This window comes from Molothrus ater, chromosome 1, assembly GCF_012460135.2.
Source record: "Molothrus ater isolate BHLD 08-10-18 breed brown headed cowbird chromosome 1, BPBGC_Mater_1.1, whole genome shotgun sequence".
In the NCBI taxonomy this organism is placed as follows: Eukaryota; Metazoa; Chordata; class Aves; order Passeriformes; family Icteridae; genus Molothrus; species Molothrus ater.
The window spans coordinates 64,485,532-64,507,736 of record NC_050478.2 but is presented as its reverse complement, the minus strand read 5'-3'; the positions used below and the strand labels follow the sequence as shown (position 1 = coordinate 64,507,736).

General features: G+C 40.5%; 1 protein-coding gene across 1 annotated transcript in view; it reads left to right on the top strand.

The window, feature by feature from the left end:
* Positions 1–22,205, top strand: part of ATXN1 (ataxin 1) — a 371,937-nt gene that overhangs the window by 69,839 nt on the left and 279,893 nt on the right. The window lies entirely within an intron of this gene.

The following is a 22,205-nucleotide window of genomic DNA, read 5'->3' as shown; positions in this document are numbered from 1 at the left end:
GAGTGCACCTTCACCTGATCTTCATCATGATGGTTAAGGACAAAGGGATCTCACTCTTTGATTTTTCTGTGGTAATGGGCTTTTTAATCTCGAGTGGCCTACCTTTATATAAAGCCTCTATCCTTACTTTATTCAGAAAGCACAAGATGTTTTTTGATTGATTCACACTGAAGTGCTCACATTGAAAACATTTCCAGAGTTACACAGTGTAGAAGAAATACAAAATTAAAGTCCCTCGGTGTAGAAGTATACATGAAATGATGGATATTTCTGTAGCTTTGAAAAACGGGTTGTCCTTCAACTCCTTCTACTTCAAATCCATTCTGGGAAACTTTTTCAGTAAATGAACACTGTTCAAACCTTTAGTCTCTTTTCTGGGTAGAAGGGCCAGCAACATTTTTACAAGCTACTCTCACAAGTTGAAATGTGCTTATTAACAACACTTAAATTGCTTGCCTGTTACCAACTAAAAATAGGTGCCTTTAATCAAACAACTTCTCATGCACTAAATTCCCTAAATTTGACTTTTATCTATGTTTGGACTTCAAATGCAGAATTGTACAAGATGCAAATTTCGGCACATTTGTTTGAGAAGTAGCATGTACATTTCTGGTATGTATATTAAATTTTATGTCTAATATTTAGTGCATCTGTTTTCCTTAGCTGTTAGAGGGGCAAGGCAAGAGATATCCTGGACTCAGTAGCATGGTTGCTAGCACTTTGATCGGGTGCATTGACAAAGTAATAATACTGTTGGATTTCTTGAAACTTTTTGATGCAGAGTGCTTGAAAATAATAAAATAGAAATATTACTGTACAAGACACCATCATTTTTAGCTAAGCCTGATGCAAAGAGAAATTAATTATTTGCTGCACTGCTTTGAAATGCAAGAACGTAAAGTACAGGCATTAGTTTATTCTGCCTTTTGTTACACTGAGAATTTTGGAAATGTGCAGAGCAGAGAGCACAGACTTTTTTTCCCCGTCTTTTAACAACTGAGGGTTTAGAGTGGCTGCTGGCGCAGGAGGAAATGCCATTAGATAGATACAAGAAAAGCCAATATTCTGTGTTATTCGTGCAGACAACTAACATTTGAAACTTGCACGAAGTGCTTCCACTTAAAAGCTGTCAGTCACATTGGTTATAAAAAGCCCAGAGCACTCAGGGACTGTCAATCACTTCTCAGAAGAGAGAGCTGACATCTTAACATTTACTTTGCCAGTATTTACCAGATGCAGAAAACCAAAGGGTGAAAATTCAAATAAAAACACGCATTCTTGCTGATCATACAATACAAGGGAAACATTTGGATCAGTTGCTGTCGCTGCTCACCTAGGAGCCTCCAGTCCTGAGAAGGTTTTTCTCTCTTGCTCTATGAATAGATCTGTTGCAGGCTGGCTCTGCCGTGTTGCAGGGAAAAGGCTTTTGCAGACGGTGTCTGCTCTGCTGAGAGTTGTCACAAAGTCGTCAGGTGAGGAAACAGGTTAAGTCTGGCCCATCTTGTCTAGGGGAGCAGCAGGAAATGTGCAGAGGACTTGGAAAGGGCACATAAAGGGCATCTACTTTGCTTTTTTTCTTATGGTAATAGGGATGTGGGTGTTGTAATTATGAGGCCGATGACATATTCTCATGCAAGAAGGGGATTGGCAAGGAAAGGAAGAGGAGGAACCAGTTAATTCAAATACATCTTCTGATCTTTTTCTGTATGTTTCTAGATCTAGTTATCCCTAGATTACCCTGATGCTTTAGATACTGATCCTCGTGCTTCAGTGGGACTGCAGCTGTGGGTAGCACTGTGAATTCAGCATCTGGGACCTCTGGTCAGAACCACTGTTGTTGTTGTCACAGAGCAGGAAGTGTAGGTGCAGCTGTGAGCAAGGTGCAGAAATGGTGTTCACACATCGCAGGCCTATTCATGTCCTGCTGTACTGGAGGTAAAAGGAATGTTGTCCTTGAGGCTGCCTCCAGCAGTTCACTAGACTTGAGTACCCAGTCTTGCTGCATGCATCTGAAGGCATCCATGGGACTCTTGGTCCATCTTTGACCAGACTGTCAGTCTAAGTCAGCATGGCCAAACCCAGCAACTGTGGAAATGTTCAGAATGCTGCTTTAACTACAGTCACTCATGTGAGTGCCTCTCTACCAGAGTCTTCTGGAAGCAAGCAGCTTTCTATGTTTATGTCTCTTGGAGTGGTGCAGCCAACATGTGCAGCAAGTTGTTGATTGATCCCAGAGGTTTTGCTCACCGTGTGCATCCAAATTTTAAGTCTCACAATCCTCACACAGCCTTTGGTTCTGCAGGTCATCTTCCATGTGGAGTTCCTCCTGCCATTTGGAGCAGAATTTTGTCCCAGATCAAAACTCTAGATGAGGTTTTAGAGAACAACTGTAACTGTAGATACTTATGTATAAATTTCTAGAACCAGAGTCATGTTCCTGTTCAGTTCCCATTGTAGTTAATGAAAGTTAAATCAGTGGAGTTTATGGAATCATGTGATTTAGTTTACCTTGGAGCAGACACTTCTCAGCTGTCAGCAGAATAGTTCTATAAGCTTCATTGACTGTATTGAGTAGGTCTCCTTTGACTGTAGCAGGAATTCACACACTGACTGCATATTAAGTGCCTTAATCCTGAACCAAATCCCACCCTTGCAGCCAGCTCCTTGAGTGACTCTGCCCATTTGGAGGACTTCCCTACTGGGATTATAGCCTTGTCTTGATACTCATATTCCCACATATTTTCTTTCATAGCAGGGCTGTTTGACATGGTATATACACACTTTAACCTTTCAGGCATCTTTTTATTTGCATACAGAGAGTCCTACAGCTGTGGCATCCCCAAGCCCACTGTGGCTAAGCAGACCAAGTATTTACCAGTTACTTGAGATCTTTCTCTGTGTATTTGTGTGTCAGGTTTATCTATTAACCAGTGGTATGAAGAATACCAATTTAGGTTATGGAATATGGGTAAATTAATTACATGACAATCCACAAGGTCTTGCTGCTAGGAGTGTGTATGGGTGCACAGAAACTGTATTATGGGTCACAGATTACTGTAGAGTTCAGGTAGTACAATAAGATCAAATGATGTATTTGGGGACTGGACTGGAGATAAAAGTTTCCTCTGTTTTCCACCCTGGAAATCGGGAAAAACTGGAGTAGTAAACGCCACTGCTTGTGACCTTTAGTTACCAAGGAAAAAAGCGTTTTCCCATTGTTTCTTAGATGTCTTGTCTATCTGTTTATACATGGGCCAGGACTGTATTCTCCAGTGCTTTATTTTTATATTAGGAAGTTGTTTCTTCCTCTTGGGAGACTCTTCATCTTCCTTTCAAGAATAAATAAAGAATGCTATTCACCATAACAATAAGTCTAGAAAAAGTAACAGAAAACAAAATGTCCCTGTATACATTTTGAATAGCTGAAAGTTGATTACATCAATGCTTTGCTAATCATCTTCAGATTTTAATGCCAAAAACCAGGGGACTGTGAATTGTAGGAACCAGAGGTTGGAACTAAAAGATCAATAGCTTAATGTAAGGAAATGTAGACTGAATGTGTGTGGAGTGATTTCCTAATAGAAGTAACCACTGGTATGCAAAACAGACTTCTGTGGTCCACAGAGGATGTCAAATAAAATGGGTATTTTTATTTTTTCTCAAAATACTACAGAAGTTATATGTGAAAAATACAGGGCAGAAGAGGGACCTTGTGTTATATCATCTCCTCTATGTCCTGTGGTCCCATGTGCTAGGGGTCTTTGTTGTACGACATTTAAGATACAGAGCACATGGAGTCAGGAAAACAGATCCCAAATTCCTGTTTGTACTGGTTATTCCTTTGCTCCCCTCCTGTGATGCTACAGAAAGTTAGAAAACTCTTGATGTTGTAACCTGAAGCTCCACCAGACAAAGAGGAGATTGTAACAGACAGAGTCTAGAACTTGCCTGCCCAGGCAAGATACGGCATTCCCAGATGTGCCAGTTCCTTGTCAGCAGATCATGAGTTGGAGACTTGTTCATGTGCTGTGCAAGTTACTGCCACTGGCTGAATGCCAGCCTGTAGTATGGGGGATCCCCTTGTGAAATTTCTTCCAAGAACTAAATATGAATGCCATTAATTCACTCTTACTAGAGAACATGGGTGTTAAATAGTCATGTGCATTAACTTTTAAAAATCTAGACTGAGGTAGTTCAAAGAGCTCCAACAGTGAAATAAAAATAAAATCCTCTTCACCTCAAATGTAGGGGTTGTAGGGTAAACTTCAGGTATTGAATCATCCATTCCTTTGGAAAAGTGAATGATTCTAAATTGTTGGAGCACTTCCTTCTTTTCCTCTAGTGATTATAGAAGAAAACAAGAGGAATTCCATGAATATTATCCAGGTGAAGAAAAATAGGAACTGACCTAGAATATTAATATCATGTGTAAATCATCAGCTAACAAGGCAGCATGTACTTAAGACTACTTCTTTCTCTCAGCAACATTCAGAATTTTAGACATGACCTTAAAGATACGGAAATGGCTTCTGAAATGGTCATTTCAATGGATACTTGTTGAGAATGAACCAAGTTTTACACCTTTTGGAAGTCCCTTTTACTTAAAGCAACTGTGACTGTCAGTCACTAGCAATGCTCATAATGTTTTGGGAAAACTGATTACAATTCTTATGTGTGCAGATATTAAAAGGAGGCAGAGTTTTTCCTAATCTGCTGTCAAAAGCTGATTTTGTCTTAAAACGACAAAGTTCTAATAAATGTGGGAATTTGAGAAAGACAAATTTTTATTTATAAATTTTACCTTTAAAAAATAAAAAAATTTGGAAAAATTTTGGAAAAAGACCCAAGGCAAATGTAAGTATTCCATTTGCAAATTTCAAATTATTTCTTAGACTGTTTCAGTAAAACAAAGTTAGTATTGCTACTGTCACAGCATGACATGTCATGAGCTTGGCTTTAAAAAAAGCTGAGGTAATATCTTGTTTGTTTTATTTTGCCTTTTGATTTCTCCACTTTTTTTTTTTTTTTAATCTGGACTTCACACTTTCAAGTTTTCTCCACAACAGCAAGGCCTATATATTTTATAATAATTATATATGTATGTATGTTTGTATTTTACCAAATATATGATATTATTGGAAAACTAAATGACTCAAAGAAAAGGGCCTTCAAGAGAAACAAATCAAATACTCTGAGATAAAGTCTTAGGAGTTGACAGCATGAAATGAGGGTGTGTTTGCAAAGGCTCCATAGCAGTGAATAGAGAGAAGGCCTCTGGGATGGTTAGGTTGGGCTTCTGTTCTGGATGACCTTGTTCTCCATCAGGGTCACTTCTCCACTGCCTGTAGAAAGAAACATGGTCTCACCAGGCTGGAGATGGCTTTTGTGAACTGCTCTTAAAGGAATCATGAAGAGAGACTTTTAATGTAGCAAGCTGCACTTCTAATCCCATGCATCTGTGGTGATCTCAGGATACCTGAGGGTTGTAATTCTGTCCTGAATGAGATGCACTGGTCCAGCTTACCAGAGAGCTTACACTTAGTGTGTACATAGATCCATACAGAATAGCTGCTGCTGGATACCTCCTGCAGTTTGGGAAAGGGTGATAAACAGGTTTGTGACAGCCCGTTTGATATGCTGTGACACTAATAGCTGGAAAGAGTGCTCCGTAGGTAGGAAACCGCTGTGTGGAATTAGTCAGTCACCAGTCTGCTCACAGCGCCCTATCAGGAGGAGGCTGCAAATTTGAGCCAGACAGTTGGTGCTCTCCTGTAGGCATCCAGACAAGCCTGTTCTGAGATGACATTTGCTATGTTACAGATATGTCATGGATAATTTTTCACAGCCCTGTTGAAGTGGCTTATTTATTATCATCTGTTCTGGTGTTATATCCTGGACATAGGAGAACTGTTTACTGTACCACAGTGCCAGGAATTCCTTGTTACTGTGCAATCTGATTGCAGGAGAAGGCTTAGGCTAAGTCTCGTTGCTTTCCTCAAGGCTGCCACTGCTACAGCAAGACACTCTAGACTAAACCACCGAGTCAAATCCCAGGAGTTACAGCTGAAGTTAGTGGTTTGATATTTAAGTGAATAACCTCCAAGTGAAGAAGTACTGGATTCGTCATCATTCCACTTGCCTCAGCTTTAGAAATCAAATACCAAAATTGTTGCCAGCCGAACAATTTGACCTTGGGTGTAGGCAGCTCTGTCATTAGTCCACTCGAGATTTGCTGAAGTCTCATCATCAAGAGCAGTGATTCTCCGCTATGTTTCACAGATCACTACCGGCTTGCAAAGCCATGCTGCCTTAAAAGGTTGGTCTTACAAGGCAGTGTGGTAGCCCAGAGTGCATTCAGAAAGTTGACAGTGATCCATGAACAGGATGCCAAGGAATTGCTGCCATTACTGTGCTAGAGCGTGGGGAGTTTTCAGTGTTACTTTTCACAGGGAAAGGAGCTAATGACTTTTAAAAATGGTAACAGGACATGGTTGTTGTGTTTTCTAGGCTTAGTGTGTAATTCTTATAATTTTCTTTCTTTGCCCTGTACCAGAATAACGCTTGCTACCATTAAATACTGTGAAAACACATTTCTGGGCAAGTCACTCACTTTTCTTTGGGTCTGTTTGTCCAGATTTATTTGTGTTGCTATCCTAGAATTTGATTTCTCAAAATTTCTATCAGTATGGTTAATTAATTTATTGGCTAATATCTGTCATTCAAGATCACTCTTTTGTTATTAGGAAGGAATCAGCTAGATCTTCATGAAAACCTGGCCTAGTGCAAATGCCACTTACCGTGGGTAAAAGTGCACTGCTGTATGTGCTGCAGGAAATCCCACTGAATCTACTGGAGAATGCTAATATTCATTGCACAGGTTTTAAAGTGACCCGTCATAAGAATGCCTTTGCTTCCAGTTGTTATTGTTGCCTGTATGAGAGTAGGACTGGGAGCCTCCAAACAATACCATGGCCCCATTGCAGCAGGTCTTGGTGACCATTGGAAGAGTGTTGTGATGGAAACAGCAGATAAAAGCAGTCATCTTTAGTTTGCAGCTGGAAAGTAGGATAAATAGTTTGCCTGAGATGGTATGGAGGGGAACCCATCCCTGTTCTCCTTAAGTACAGAGTTTCAGCCATTTCCCTCTTCCTGCTACAGCCCAGCCTAGGACTGGAACAACACAAGCTGGGACCTGCTGTGGAGGAAGCTTCCCATTTCTTGCCTGCTGGCTTCCAGCTGGTGAAATGAAAGGGCAGCAACCCACTTGATTAAGGACAGAAGATAAGCAGGCTGCCTGAGGGGAGTTTGTGTTCTTAAGAGCCCTCAGGTCAGACAAGGAGAGGCTGCTGGTTTCCCCCAGCAGCTGAGCCCCTGCCAGGGTGCGACAGCACAAGTTCCCCCAGTTTACAGTTAGAAAAAATCTGCATGTCTGGGACTGGCTTCTCTGCTGTTATAGGGGACATTAGCCCTGCCTGACAAGCAAGGTGGCTTTCAGGGCAAGTGGAGGTGCAGTCTGTTGTCTCAGAGAGGGCTCATAAAGCTTTATTTTCAACTTTGTCACATCTTGGTTTTCCATTGGCAGTAACAGAGGTTTTCCTGTCAGAACCGTCAATACAGAGGTAGAAGCAAGAATTCAGCTAACTAGCTAGAATAAATGATCTGGGGCCTGTGGCAATGCAGTGGTATAAAGTGTTAAAAAATGGGCTGAAGACAACTATCTGAAGAAGTGTTGTCATTTACTGAGAAATTTACTTTGCCAGCTAGTATAAGTCCAAATATTAAACTTGTTAAGATTTTTATTTTTTTTAAAGCAACTGTAGCATGAAGGAGAAGATTATAGAAGATGTTGAGACTTTGTTCTTTTTTTTAAAATGAAGCCTTGTTACTGAGCCAGGGCATGAAAAGTGTCTAGGAAGAAAACTCAAACAAATTAATCTGTTCTAATCCAATAGAATACAAAAGTAGGCATAAAACAATGGCTGAACAAAATGAACTCAGATTTAAAATTCTTTTATTATAATGTAGCAGTAGTCAGTAACAAAGGAAATTCATTCTGCTTTGTTCACTTTGTGATGTTTGTTAGATTAGGAATGTCCTGTGAGAATGCTGTACCTCAGACAGCAGAGTACAGCTTTTTCTAGGATATATATAAATACTTCTGGTGTGCTACTAAAAAGGGAAAATTAAGGCATGCCATACTGTACTCCTAATTCTAACCTGCTATTTCAGATGTTTTAATTTGCCAGACACAAGTGAGGAGCCGTTCAAAGATTTAATATGTGCTGCCCCCATTGTTTCTGATAAACACACACTCTTGCCTGCTAGTCAGAGAACTGCAGTACTTAGGTGGTGTGTATATGCCAGTCTGCTTTGGTGCCCCAGGTTATTCTTCACTGTCACTGAAATTAAGTGGTGAATCAGAGTGGTTCTGTGCTTACAGCTATATAACCAGAAGCATAAGTTGGCCTGTAAGTAGTTGTTAATAGAGTAGGAATGTGTTTATATAATTTTGTTATACCTGCTTCCTAATGAAAAAGTAATTATGCAGTAGGACAGACTATTAAGTGTTAATCTCTCCTTCCATATGGTGAAACAAATCTTTTATGATCTTAGAGAATGTTTTGACCAAATTTGACAGTGGCATAGGGTTTATTAAGTGTCTTAAGTTCTCGAAAGCAGGTGGGCAGGGAGGAGGGAGAAGGCAGCAAGAACGTTTCCAGGCTGCAGGACCCAGAACCCAGAGCCTATCAGCCCTTTGAGTGCCCATGGCGGAAGGAAGCCCTGAGATGCAGGCGCTCGTGCGATCTGCTGCTCACAGAGCTGTTTGTCTGTAAGGAAGACAAAAAGCTCTTACCAACCCTCATAAATTCTGCTTCTGCTCCTGGTTCTGTATCTTCTACATTTTAAAAATATCAGGTGCTTTTAGTTGGAGAGGGAAAGAGCCCTTAGGACTTTGCACACACCAGTGCTACAGTTTTGTTAATGTCCGCACCAACCTTACCAGCGTGCCTATCCACAGTGGGAAGTCTGCACTCCCAGCCTTCCCTCTGCTACTTTCTACCACCCCCATCCTGGCTGCACCAGGCTGTCTTCATGTGAGCTCTGGCCCTCAGCACCTTTCTAGCCTCTTCTTTATAGCTGGGCTCATTTTTCTGCAGATTAGCAAGTTGAACCAGCACATGGAGATGGGAGTCAGTGTCCTCACTACACACTTCCAATTTCACAGTCTGTCTCCAGTCCCCAGCATAGTAAAACACGTGAATGTCATAACTCAGGCGCCTCGGCTGGCCTAGGAATGGGAAGCAGAAACAGTCTATTTGGGATATTGTAAGGTCTGTTTTGCAGCTATGTCTCACAGTTAGTTTGAACAGAATCCAACTGAGCAGGAACTCTGAGGGTGTCTTCTTCTCTATCTCCTCATTCTTTAACAACGATTGCTAGAACCTGCTGCACTGGTGGAAATTACTCAGCTCCTCCAGTGGCCTCGGAAATGGGACAGGGATTAACTGAAGCAGTAACAGCTGAAATGGCTACTCCACCAGCAGAGAGAGATAGAAATAAGAGACACAGAAAGTGACCTTTCTATGTGCTCTGTGCTCACAGCTTAGAAAGCATCTCAGTGCTTGTTTCTAAGATGCTGAAATAAGTAACAGTGCTATCTGCTGTGACCTCACAGGGGTTCTCAAACAAAACCTGAACATACACATTTTGCTATTTGTATGATGTATGCGTGCACGATAGTTGTCTTAGCAAACCAGAGAACACTTCCTTTAAATCTGTTACTTCTGGATTCATGTTTTAACTAATTGCCTTTGTGCAGCAAATTGCAGTACCTTTCTCTTGTATTCAGGGAGCAATATACTGCTTGTGGCTAATTTTAACATCTCTGTTCCTGTGCACAGAGAGCTGAAAGATTCTGCTTTCTTGGCAGAAAACAGCAGCAAGTCCAGGTCCTATTAAATTGAGTCAGTAGAGTGATTTCTATTGCAATGGGAGGAGCATTCAGAGGTAACAATTGTACCAATCTCACGCCTAAGGCAAAGAAAAAGACTGGCTACTAAAAGATCCCGACTGACACATTTTCAAAAGTGCCTTAATCTCCTGGGTGTCCAGCAAACATTGGGCATCTACAACAGAGCTTTAGGGTGGGATAGAATGGAGTCTAGAGCAGCCCTTCAGCTCTATATGCAGAGATGCAGAGCCCATGGTCTGGGTGCCATATCTGCTCTCTGTACCCTCCTGCTGTGTTTTTTGAGGATTTCACATGTCTGTCAGTGTCACCTCATGAGGAACTCTCTTGGTCCGGGTGACCTAGCTACAGTAAGTGGCTTGTTTTGCAGCACCAGCATTACCACTCAGTTTCCCACCTACCCTACCATCTTTCCAAGAGGATGCCCACCATGTAGCTCACAGACAAAAAAGCTGCAGTATCAACTGCAAGGGCATTTTAAGCAAATACTTGGCTTCACTAATGCAGATTTTTGAACGATGTACACTGACAGTGCCAAGACCAGCTACCACAGCTGAAGCTCGTGTACTTTGTCTTTTATCACTTTCTGACAGTGTCTCTAAGCAAGGTTGTTCTCACAGTCCTCCCTCAAAGCTTGTGTTTACTTCATAGGGCATGGAAGCATGTCACAAATTGATTTTGATGGAAGAAAGGGGACAAAAAAGTACACGTTCTCATGTTGTATCTCTTTGCTCTGTCCCTGTACTGATTCAGTCTCACTTTTCCCTGTTTCTAATGTATTCCCTGTCCTCTTACTCTGTTTGCCTGGTTGGCCCACCTTTGCTAAACATCCATATTAATTCAATCAACAAGCAAACCATTAAATGAGGAATCCTGCAGTTTAAATATGAAACTCTGATTCAAATGGGAAGTGGGTTTTTTGAATTTGCTTTAATGAAAGTGGTCTCAGCAGCTCGCAGACACAAAAAAACCCCCACACATGGAAAATATGTGTAAGCTGGTTTTGCTTCAGCTTTGAGGAAAATGTTTATGTTGTGGCATGGTCAATACAAATTAAATTATTGTTGCTAAATCCCCAAATAATTTTGTTTTGGTTTTGTTTGAAAATGGGATAGGCCCATGCCTTTCTTTATTTGTAGGAACAAGCAGAAGACTGAAAATTATCTTACTGAAATGATTTATTGTTTTGGTTTGCAACCATGAAAGGGAATGGCATTTTCAAGGTTGTATATGTGTCCAGCTGTTGGCAGCTCACATTTCTATGATGAGAGAATAAGATTGTTATTCACAGAAAAAATTATTGATTTATCTTCTATCACACTTTTAATGCTCATTAGAAGTTAGCTGCCAGCACTACCAGTCAGGCTTTGTTGTCTTGTGGGTGTGAAAGTGACTGAGGTGCACATGCAACTTTTATTTTCTAAAACCTGATCATCATAAGCATACTTGGGCACATTTCTGCCCTGATTTCCCTAAAGTTTCTAACATTTTCATTGAATTTCTGAGTGAACAGAATAGAAATAATTCACAAATTAGTTTAAGTACAGTCTACCTGTATTGCTTCCAAAACCAGTAGTCTTGCTTAAAAGAATAGCAGTTTCCAGATTTAAAACACTGACAGAGGTTGTTAGGGGTTGGAATATTACCATACCATTTTTTCCCTTTTGCTTTGTGAATTACAAATTCAATTATGCTTTCTGGAGACTGAGTACAGTCACATTTTAAATTCAAGACACAAGTACAATTTATATGGGCTGTCTGGTTTCTGATCAGAAGAGGATACCATTTCTAAATGCAGTTTTCATTTTATTCTTTGCAGTTACTAGCTTCTCCTGTGGCTTTGGAAAGAAAACATTAGCAGTAGTATCAATATAAAAAACTGAGGAAGTAGCATTATTTGGAACAGAGTAATCTGGTCTCCTTCCTATCTCTACTGTCCATCTGCCATGGGCTAGAAGAAATTATTGGTGATAAGAATAATTATACCAAAAGAAAGTTAAATGCTTTTTTCATTTATGGGGCATATAGAAGTCAAGCTGAATGCCCAGGCCACTTTTAGATAAATCAAGAACAAATAAAACATGCTATACTAAAGTGACAGTAGGAGCAAAAAATGTCACTATCCTTACCCTTTCCCATAAGGATGTGTGAGTCAGGGCAGCCAGGTAAACTTTGTGGCATGACCTGCCCAGTCTTTGGAGCCAGCATAGAATATTAATTCTGAAACCATGAGAGACTGTTTCTGTAGCTACTTCTTTGTCCTTCATTTTGTAGTAGTTTGCTGAACAAAAGCTCTAAAATAATGAGCTTCTCATTGTTCTAATAAATTTTTCAGAATTGCGTGTCTGTGTATGTGTTAAAAAGTTACTTGTTTTGCTGTTCATTACTTCTGGCTCTCAATTTTCTCTACAAATAGAAATAATTGAGTTTTTCTTTTTAGTAAGGTCACTGAAATTTTTTCTATGAGTGCAGTAACTTATGATCTTGAAAAATTTAGACTTGTTTAAAATTTCAGTTTTGCAAGAAACAGACTCCTTAGACTTTGGGGTTTATTGTTGTCAGAAAAAAATCAAAAATTCAATTACTGCTTTAGAAATATGTTTGATAGTGGTTGGGTTTTGGTTTTTTTTTTTAAATTTCATTATTAAAATAAGCCATAGCTTTCAGGGCATGCACGATTTTATGGTGTAATAATTTGAGAAATTAATCTTCATTCCAAAGAAGTTTAAAATCAGCAATGAAGGGTTGAGCATACAAACTAAGCAACACTATGGAAAATATGGAAGCTTATAATTTGCTTTGTATTATCTGCTGCACATGTGGAACTAGGAGACTGCAGATCACAAGGGGTAGTGAATTCAGTTGCTGCTTCTAAAAAGGACTTCTGATTCTCAAAAGAGATGTGCTTTTGTCTGAGAGAACCCTTGGCATCTGCATGGTGTACTGGAATGTATTGCCTTACTTGCAAAGCTGGAACTCTGTGTTATGTTCAAGATTTTATTTCATAATTTTTTTTCCATGTTAGTTTTCTGGAAGTTTTAACTTTACATAATTATTCACAGATGATTGAAAATAGCCTTGTATACCTTTTTATCCATGTATCATCTCCTTTAGCATTTTAGGGGAACTTCGGTGTTCTTGTTGGGTGTGACTTTGTTTTATTTTCTTTCTTTTTCTTCTGGACTCGGGTAGTCATTTCATAAATGAGCATAAAGTTGTTTTGATTTCTTTTGTTTTCTTTCCTTTCCTTCTATCTGTCTATACCTCTTGGTGGAATTTGACTAGCAGAACCAAGATTTTTGTCTCTATAATAATACATTGTCAACAATGACAAGAAGTGTAATTAGCTTCATAACCAGATTATATAATAGAATCACAATCTCTCAAATGTTTAATTCCATTGGCTGAGTGTCCCGACAGCTGCCTGTAATTGCCAAATACATAAATGATTGCAGGTCTGTTGCTGGTTGCCATAAACTTAAGTAAGACTGATTTGTAAAAAAGTGATGTTCTCCTGGCCTAGATTTTAAATAGACGTTTTTCGATGGCGAAGATTCAGTCCCTCTAAAATCATCATATATGCAAGTATCAGCTTCAGATTTCAGTTGTGAAGGATTTTTAATTTTTAGACTTGTTTGGGGTAAGTTCTCAGTCTGCAAAGTTTCTGTCACTTAAAAGTCAAGAGAACATGAAAGAACACAGCTTACTGGATTCATCTGAACAAGGCTGAATAGACTGGAGAAAGTCAAATGAATTAAACAGGCTTTTGCAAAATTGCTGGTATTTTAAATGGCAACTTTAGGCCAGGTAATTTGCTCCAGAGACTTTAAGTGGTGTGGTAGGCCACTGTTGGAGGCTGTACTTGTTAAGAATAAGGGTGAAATCCTGGTGCCATGACATGAACAACAAAAGTCCCGCAGATCTCAGAAAGGGGCCGTGATTTAACCCAGCATCTAGCTTTTCTCCCTTGCCAAAGAAGACACTAAAATGCAAAGCAATTGCAGGAGAGAGCAAAGGAGAGGCGAAAATTTTCCATGCAAACAAACATTAATCAGACAGGCCATTTTGTAAAGAAAGACATAATAATGAAGGCTTACTCACAGTTAAGGGAATTTTCATGTCCCAGGGTTTTTCCAGTTTTGCCAGATGCTAAGTCAAAAACAAGGCAGGAGGAAGAAGACGACCATAGAAAGAAATACTTTGGCTACTTTGTACGCTGCAGAGAGTCAAGTTCTTGTGCTAGTTTTTAAGTATTATATGTCCAGAGGGGAATAGCAGAAAGAAACACAGTATTGTAATGAAAGTATAAGTAGACCCAGACCAACAGGAAGCTCAGTGTGATTCTGACAAGCTTCAATTTGCCAAAATCTTGCTTGTGCTGCAGTAGTTTCCCTGTATCCCCACAGTGAAGATGTCTTGAGGAGTAGGAGGCATGCTCCTGCCATTCTAGTTTCCTAGAAATGGATGAAAGCTTAAAGATTTCTACATGCAGAGAGTTATTTATGTATTTATTTATTCATTTATTTCCCTCCCATTAGCAGACCTATTTCTCAATCAGAAATTTTCATTTCTGTCTTTGCCAAAGTCTTTTACAGTTCCTTGCCACTGGGGGCAATCCAACACAGGTATTGCCCTGGCCAGCTCCTTGTGCTTTGCAATCACAGTCCTGGGGAGCTCGTGACAGTTCAACCAGCTAACTTGAAGAAAGAAATGAGTACAGTTAGGCCACATTAAAACAACATCTACTGTGTTTCACTAGAAAATAAGGAGATATTTATCTCTGAGTAAGAAGGAAAGATGATAGCAACTTAAAGATTTAAATTGATCCAAGTATACAATGCTGAAGATCCTAAAGGGTTTCAAATTGCAGAAGATTATATTGTCATTTGTATATATTGCTTCTGTAGGCTGCTGAGGAAGCTAATTGCTATGCATCCTGTGGTTAAGTTATCATCTTTCTCAATGACTGAAGATCATTATTTTATCTTTAGGTGAGTTTATTGCTACCCGTCTGTTATGTTCATTTGTATGCTGGAACAGTCTGACAAGCCTCCTGTTGTTCCCAGTACAATTTGTGTCAGCCAGCCGGGTTAGTGAAAGATTCACCTCTATGAAACTACTGTATAGGAAACAAGCCCAGTCCTCTGTTAGAACAGGTTTTCTTTTATTTTTCCTTTTTTTTACCTCCTGGCATGGCCAGTGAGGCTGAGGCTAGAAACGGGGTCTTGGGCTTGGGTTTGTTTGCAATCCAACCAAGCTGGGTGCGCATTTACATACAACAAAGTGTGTGATATCAAAGCAGGTGTTTACTAACTGCACAGCTGTGAGTGGAGATATCCCCATGGTGTTAGGAGAAGCTGGTGGTTTTGTTGAGCAGCTTTCACTCTGATGCACAGTGACTCCATGATAAGAGTAGCCTACCCAGGATGAGTGCTGAGAAGACAGGATTCCTGTTTGCTCCCATTTGCCCTCACCTCAGCCATGGGAGAGCTGGCACCTGGAGGAGTAGTCACACATGACCAGCTTTTTTCAGTCTTCTTCTGTAACTAGTGTACTAAATACAGATCAGAGAGACTGCCAAGGAAACTTTCATTTCCTTAAGCAGAAAGGTAAATGAAACAATGGAAGGATTTATTAATTGCCAAATGAATTTATTCTTGTGATATACCGTTAGTGTGAAAGACTGTGACAATTCTGCATATGGAGCACCCTGTTAAATGGTTGGGGACTGATGGTAGAGACAATATAAGACAATAAAGACAATAGAGGCTCTTTTGCTACTCTGTCTGCTTTTCGTTTTGAAATGTTCTCATAGTCTTCTTTTTCTATCACAAATTTGGATCTCTTGCATATCAGACTCTTTTCTTAGCCTGCTAAAGTGAAAAGCACGTTAAAAATGACAAAGGGAAGATGCACATAACTACAAAGAAAGGACAGGAACATACGAATGCCAGCTGTTAAAAAGACACATTGGTTTGCAAAAAAACCCCAAAACGTAAACAGCAGACCACAATCAAATCCCAGCACAAAAAAGAGGAAAAAGTAGATGTGTATTGTTTTTTTGTATTTCTGACTGACCCAAATGAGACAACAAGGCAAGTCTGCAGAGAGTGCTCTGTAAGGAGTGAAATCTGAGGAAAAAATGCTAGAATAAAAAGGAAAACATATCTTAGCACTCTTGGGTGCAGAATCAGTTTACAGGAGAAGTGAAATCAAACCCCTGCATCTGAGTACAGCCTCCAAAAATGTTAAGGAGTATCTAGTTTGGGTTTAGGCCTAACTTCATATTGGATGAAACTCCAGGTTTTCTCCAAAAGTTTGCAATTATTCATGATAATTAAAGCCAAATGTTAGGGCTTGTTGTCCTTATTCATCAAGAGAAGATGAAGTGGAGGAAACTCTTCTTGCTGCTCTCCTTAAAGTCAATAATGAGATCTGATGTCAACACACTCAAGCAAATGTTTCATTTAGAGACTAGGGCAGGAACATGGCTGGGCATCGAGCTGTGGGAATTAGGCTGGATAAGAGGCTGTTTCTTGTGAAAGTGGACAGATGTTTGGGCTGCTGGTTGATGAGGTATGGGCTGGAGATGGATGTGGGATAAGAAGAGGGGAGGTGACTAAGAGGTGTTAATTCTTGGCACAGATAGTGGCTGGGCATGGCACCACTGTCGGACAGCTTGTTGATGGGAATCATGAGACACGTTGGGAGAAAAGATGTCAGGTAAAACAACTGCCCATGTTTATGAACCTCTGAATAGGTTTGGGGGTTTTATGAATGTTGATGTTGACTTGGCTGTACAACAATTCTTGCTTTTGAAATCTTGAAATGTAAGACTGTGACACTTTCTGCTAATGCACTCAATTTTAAGTAATATTTGCAAATAAATAGGTATGATAATACATGTGGGAATGGCAGCTTCCCACACTGACCAGCCCTCCAGGCAGAGAGAGGAAAGCATGGGAGTGACTGTCTGTCCTCACAGATGGGATTCAGTTAATGTACATGGACACGGGTGACCCTGACAGATGTACATTAGTTTGGCTAAAACCTTGGAAGCTGCCTCTGAAACCCAAGTTTCAAGGTTAATCCTGTGAAATGCGAGGTATCTGCAAAAACAGAAGTGAGCTATTTCTCAGCCAAGTTCTAGCAATGTTCACATCCTGGGCTGGATGGAATGGCTGCAGACAGATTTCTAACCAGTTGAAAAGTCTGGACAAGCTCCTGCATGCCAGCTCTGCTTGCCCTAGGAAGCTGTACAGCATTTTCCAACATGCACAGCATGGTAGCTGTTCCAAGGAGTAACTGGAGCAGCCCCTGTGTTGATTAAACCAAAGGGTCCAAGAGCTTCCAAAGGCTTAAGCAAAACTGTACAATGCACTGGGATGGCAAAAGCTTGGGGTCATTCAGCTTTGGGATGGAAATGCCTCTGCTGTGGCTGTCTGGCTGTGGCTGTAGCAAGGAGCGGGTTATTAGGTGCCCTTCTGCCTTTGCTCCACCATTTGGGTTGCGACACGCCTGGGTGGTGGTTGGAAGGGAAGGGAGCCGAGCGCCCTGTCTGTGACTTTGCACCACATGTTTCAGAGCACGGTCGTTCACTCTCACATTTTACAAAATCAATTTCCATTCTGTCATGGTATTTCACACATTTGCGTTCTGAATAAGTTAGAGAATATTCTACAACTTACAAAAATAACTTTAGTTTTAATTTTTCCTGTTACATGGAGAAACCTATCCATACTTTATCTGTTACAGATGGAAAAACTACATATGGAGAAGTCAGATCTATTAATTAGTTTATAGGCACAAAGTCCCCTAAAGAGTGCCATGAATCCATGTGTTATTCTTAAGAGCTGTCTGAAGTACTTGCACTGAATAATTTATTTCAATTTAGCTCTGTTTCTACTGTTAATTATCCAAGATCAGATTTTGCTTTTTTGAATTTTATTGTTTTGGATTTTTTTCTTAATTTTTCCCATTTACCTAAATTCACTGAAACACTCTCTGAATGTATTTCAGCCTACTGAAGTATTGAAGCCATCAACACTCATTGAGTGTGTTCTGTTTTTTCTACTGCATGATAGGATGATTATTAACTTCTGTTGTTTTTAATCTTTCAGTCAGTATTTAAATCCTAGGAGAATGAAGAAAGGGGGAGGAAAGTAGAAGAATCAGAAGATCAGCCATATGAGAACTCCAAACTGTATTACTGTCTATTTAATCTCTGAGGACTGTCTCAGGACCCCTAGCTTAGAATGTGGTTCTGTTGCTCTAGGAAAAGAGGGCCAAACAGCATCTTCCCAGTGCTGTGTAGGTCTTTGGTGCTGGAGAGAGTTAGAGTCAGTTAGGCAAGAGCACGCAGTGGGACCAGGGAGCACTTATTTCCATACTCAGCCCTGATGACTTTTCCCTGAATTCAGCAACTTTAGACTCCACTGTGAGATCCTTTCAGCATGAGAGACAAGAAGGGCAGGGTAATAGGTTGGGAAAGAGTTGGGCAAACAAGGGTGAGGTAGAAGTGTGGCAGTAGTTTGAGGGTTGTGGTTTTCATTGTGGATTATTTTGCATGTGAGGTTTTAGTTGGCCTGTTTATAAAATAAAACCAGCAAAATGTATGGTCTCTTTAAACCTTCATACGACAACATAACAGGGTAATGTAATCTGTACCCTCATTGAATTGCTGTTAATTTTGCCTGCTAAATTAGAATTATTCACCCACTCTGTGCAAAAATGCTTTTTCAGCATTTTTGGTTCTTCTACTATTGCACAGTGAAGCTGTAGTAGTAGTAATGGAAAAGCTATTCTGAAAAATTAAATTAAACTCTACTGAAATCTTTATTACTGTATCTTTTATTCTTCTACCATCACCCTGTGAAATACCAGCAGCCCTGTATTAAGTAATGTACATGTTGATGAGCACTCACCATGCCAGAGCACAGGGCCAGATCTGAGGAGGATTTGCAGACACTTGGGGATAGGATATGCTTGCTGTTGTTCTCAAGGGCAAAATGAGGTGACTGATGGGATTGGCAAGAGCACTGGTTTAGCAATCAGAATACCTTCTTAAACCTGTCCTGATTCTAGATGGACAAGAAAAGCAAAGAGGACTGGTGAAAAATGTCTGTAACTGCGTTTTTCCCAGAGGACCTCAAAGGAGAATTTAACTTCCCCAGAATAAGCCAGAGATCTGAAGCAGCATTGGACTTTGCACTCAGATCTGTCAGTACGTTGCCATAAACACAGAACATAGAAATGCTTTGGACAGTGGATTTGGGGAGAAGGGTCAAAATTCAAAGTAGTTCACAACTGCGTCTGAGAAAATATTTGCAGACACATCCTCTTACTCATTCGTCTGTGAGTTAGTAGTAAGGGTTGCATTTGGGACAGAGCTGAAAGATTTATTTGGCTGTGTATGATGTATTTATTCAGGTAACTCCCTCTGGTACTATTTATGTAGTTGTGCATTTTCATATTCCAGTAAGTTAGTGAAATGCAGTGTGTTGATGCACAACTGGAATGCTAAGCAAATAAACAGTGTGTTGGGTCCCACTTTTGTTGATTAGGTCATGCTTTAATTAAGTTTTCTGTATGAATTCATATCTCTGGCTGGATATTAGGACAGGCAGCAGGCTCTTAATGGTGCCACATTTTGGCACCGGGACTTCTGGGTTACTGCCAGTCCTTGTACACAAAGACTGTGTTGATAGAATTGCGATAAGAGCTCAGGGCGAGATAAGGGCTGTGTTTTGGCCCAATGGCTTGACCTTGCTCTTGTTGATCCAACAGCAAGAGTCCTATCGATTTCAGAGTGATTGGGACACATGAATACATTTTCATTCTGGAGAGCTGTGTGCAGGCAGATGGGAGGAACTGCTGGTGCTGATGCTGAGTGCAGTTTGTTGATACACAGGTGCCTGTTCTTGCGCGAATCAGTCCTTCCTTTGGCACGGCAGCTTTATGTATCCGTGTTTTGTGTGTGAATGCAATGTTTGTCAGGCACTTGTTTGGCAGTCCTGGAGACAGAAGTTCTCTGTGCGCTTGGTGTTTGCCTCAGTGCTGCTAATTCACAGGCTGTGTCCCGATGCCTGCCTGGGTATCAGAAGGCAGGTCCAAGACACTGGTGAGTGTTCTGCAGGCCTCTTAACCCCATCAGGCTGTAGCCACACACTTGAGTTTGGTATTCTCATCACCTAAATTCCTAAATGTACTTCTAAGGCACACTCCCTTCTAACACAAGCTGCCCAAACATCTGTGGCGAGACTAAGGAAAACATGGAGAAAAAGACCCGAAGATGAATATTTCAGCAGAAACGTGGGAAGGAATGCAATGTAGCTCACGCAAAACCTTCTGTAGTGTATGCCATAAATTAACACAATATAAATTTATACATATTTACACCACATAGACTAAAATATATAAATCCTCAATACTCAGCCTTCTGTAGTAGGTGTAAGCAAGCAGTCCATATGTTTAGCTGATTTCCGAGGAGCTCTAGGGAACAAAATGTATCTTTGTGGAACTTGTGATATTAAGGAGATTATAAACTAGGGTAATCGGTGCAGTTCTCAAAAAGGGTTGGCTTTTCTGCAGGCTGAAAACAAGCAGCCATCTCCTGATTTGCTATCTGAGGCTTTAATTCAGCCAGGTGCTAAAATACACATGTGTATTTAAGTGCATGAATAGTCCTATTGATGTTGAAGGCCCAAAGATCAATCCTCGCTCGTTGGATTTTCCTGGCTTTAGGCTGCATGAGTCCATTTTCCTCTTGCATTTGTGTACTTTCATTGCAAATAGAAGCTTGTAACATCTCATTAGGTACCAGGTGTTTCCTTTTCCATCATTTCATACTGACTATTCTAAGCCAGTAACATATTAGCCCCTTTTTATACAGCTGTGCAGCAGAGAATTGGATCTCTAACATTTGTTCTGTCTCTTGTTTTTTTAAATAAGAAGAGAGAAAATTCTGATATGTTCAAGATACGACATCTGAAATCCAAATGTCAGGGTTTTCTTCCCAACTATACCTAGTTTCCAGGAACTAAGAGGAATTATGTGATTCATGAGTAATCTTTTGTGATTTGTATGTCTGAAATGTTGGGAAACCCTCCTTTTCACAGGGGCGCGGAGAGGATGAGAATGAAGGAAAATGGGGAGAAGGAAATGGAGCAATTGTTTGTAGGTTTTATGATAAACTGTCCTGTCACTTGTTCTTTAACACAAATACAGGCTATTGGCAGCCTCTCATTTTGACTACCTCCTCATACCAGTGTCTGTGATAGTCTAGAAAGTCTCTGGAGATGGAAAGGAGCCCCTCCAAGGTACACTTTTCTCGTGCTGCTCCCCACCTTACATAAAGGTTCTACTTCCCCATTAAAAAAATACCTCCAAAAGTATCTGATCAGGCCCATCATCTCCAAGTCACACCACCAAGGTGACGTTCCAGAAAGACATGACAGTATGCAAGGTATTGGCACAAAGGGGGTGCAGCAAGGGCCTGGTGGGGAGTAAGGTCTTCATGTATGTGTGATGACTGTGTCCTGCTTTGTGGCCCTATTACTGGGAGAATTTCTTAGCAGAAATATGAGCAGATACCAGCAAAACTAGAAGGGGCTGGGTTCTAGCTGGGTGCCAGCTGCTGTATGATGCTAATTTAAACATCTAAAAATATCAAAAGCTATGTACATTAAAGAAAGTCTCAGAACCTTACCTGCACTGGGCCATTTCAAAAGGCATTTTCCTGTGGCTGTATACCTCCTTTGGCAGGGCTGCAAACAGCAAGCTTCTCATCACCTGCAACTCTCTGCAGTCAGGAATAAGGATCTAAGATCCAGATATCCTTTCAGTCAGCTGGAATAGAGGCAAAGACCAAATGGGAGTTATTCTTCATGGGTCAGAGCATCCTGCCCTGCCTTTCTTTCCAGGCCATGGAGAAGCCATGAAAAGTGTGAGCAACAGGCTGCCTTTCTGGCATATCACAGGACTGTAGCCCTAGCAAACGTCCTAAGGTGTCCTTTCTTCCTGATGGAAGGTAGGGTGACTAGAGAGAAGCAAAGGCACGTGGGCTTTGATGTGGATGATATTGTAAGGAGTACCTGGCAGCCAGAAGTTAAGAATCAATTAAATTTTGGGCCTTGAGGGAAAGAAGTAGTCCCTGTTTCATTACAGAAGGTGAACCATTATGCTGAAGAGAGTCACAAGCCTATTTTGTTTGCAAAGCTCTAGGAGCCAGTGTCAC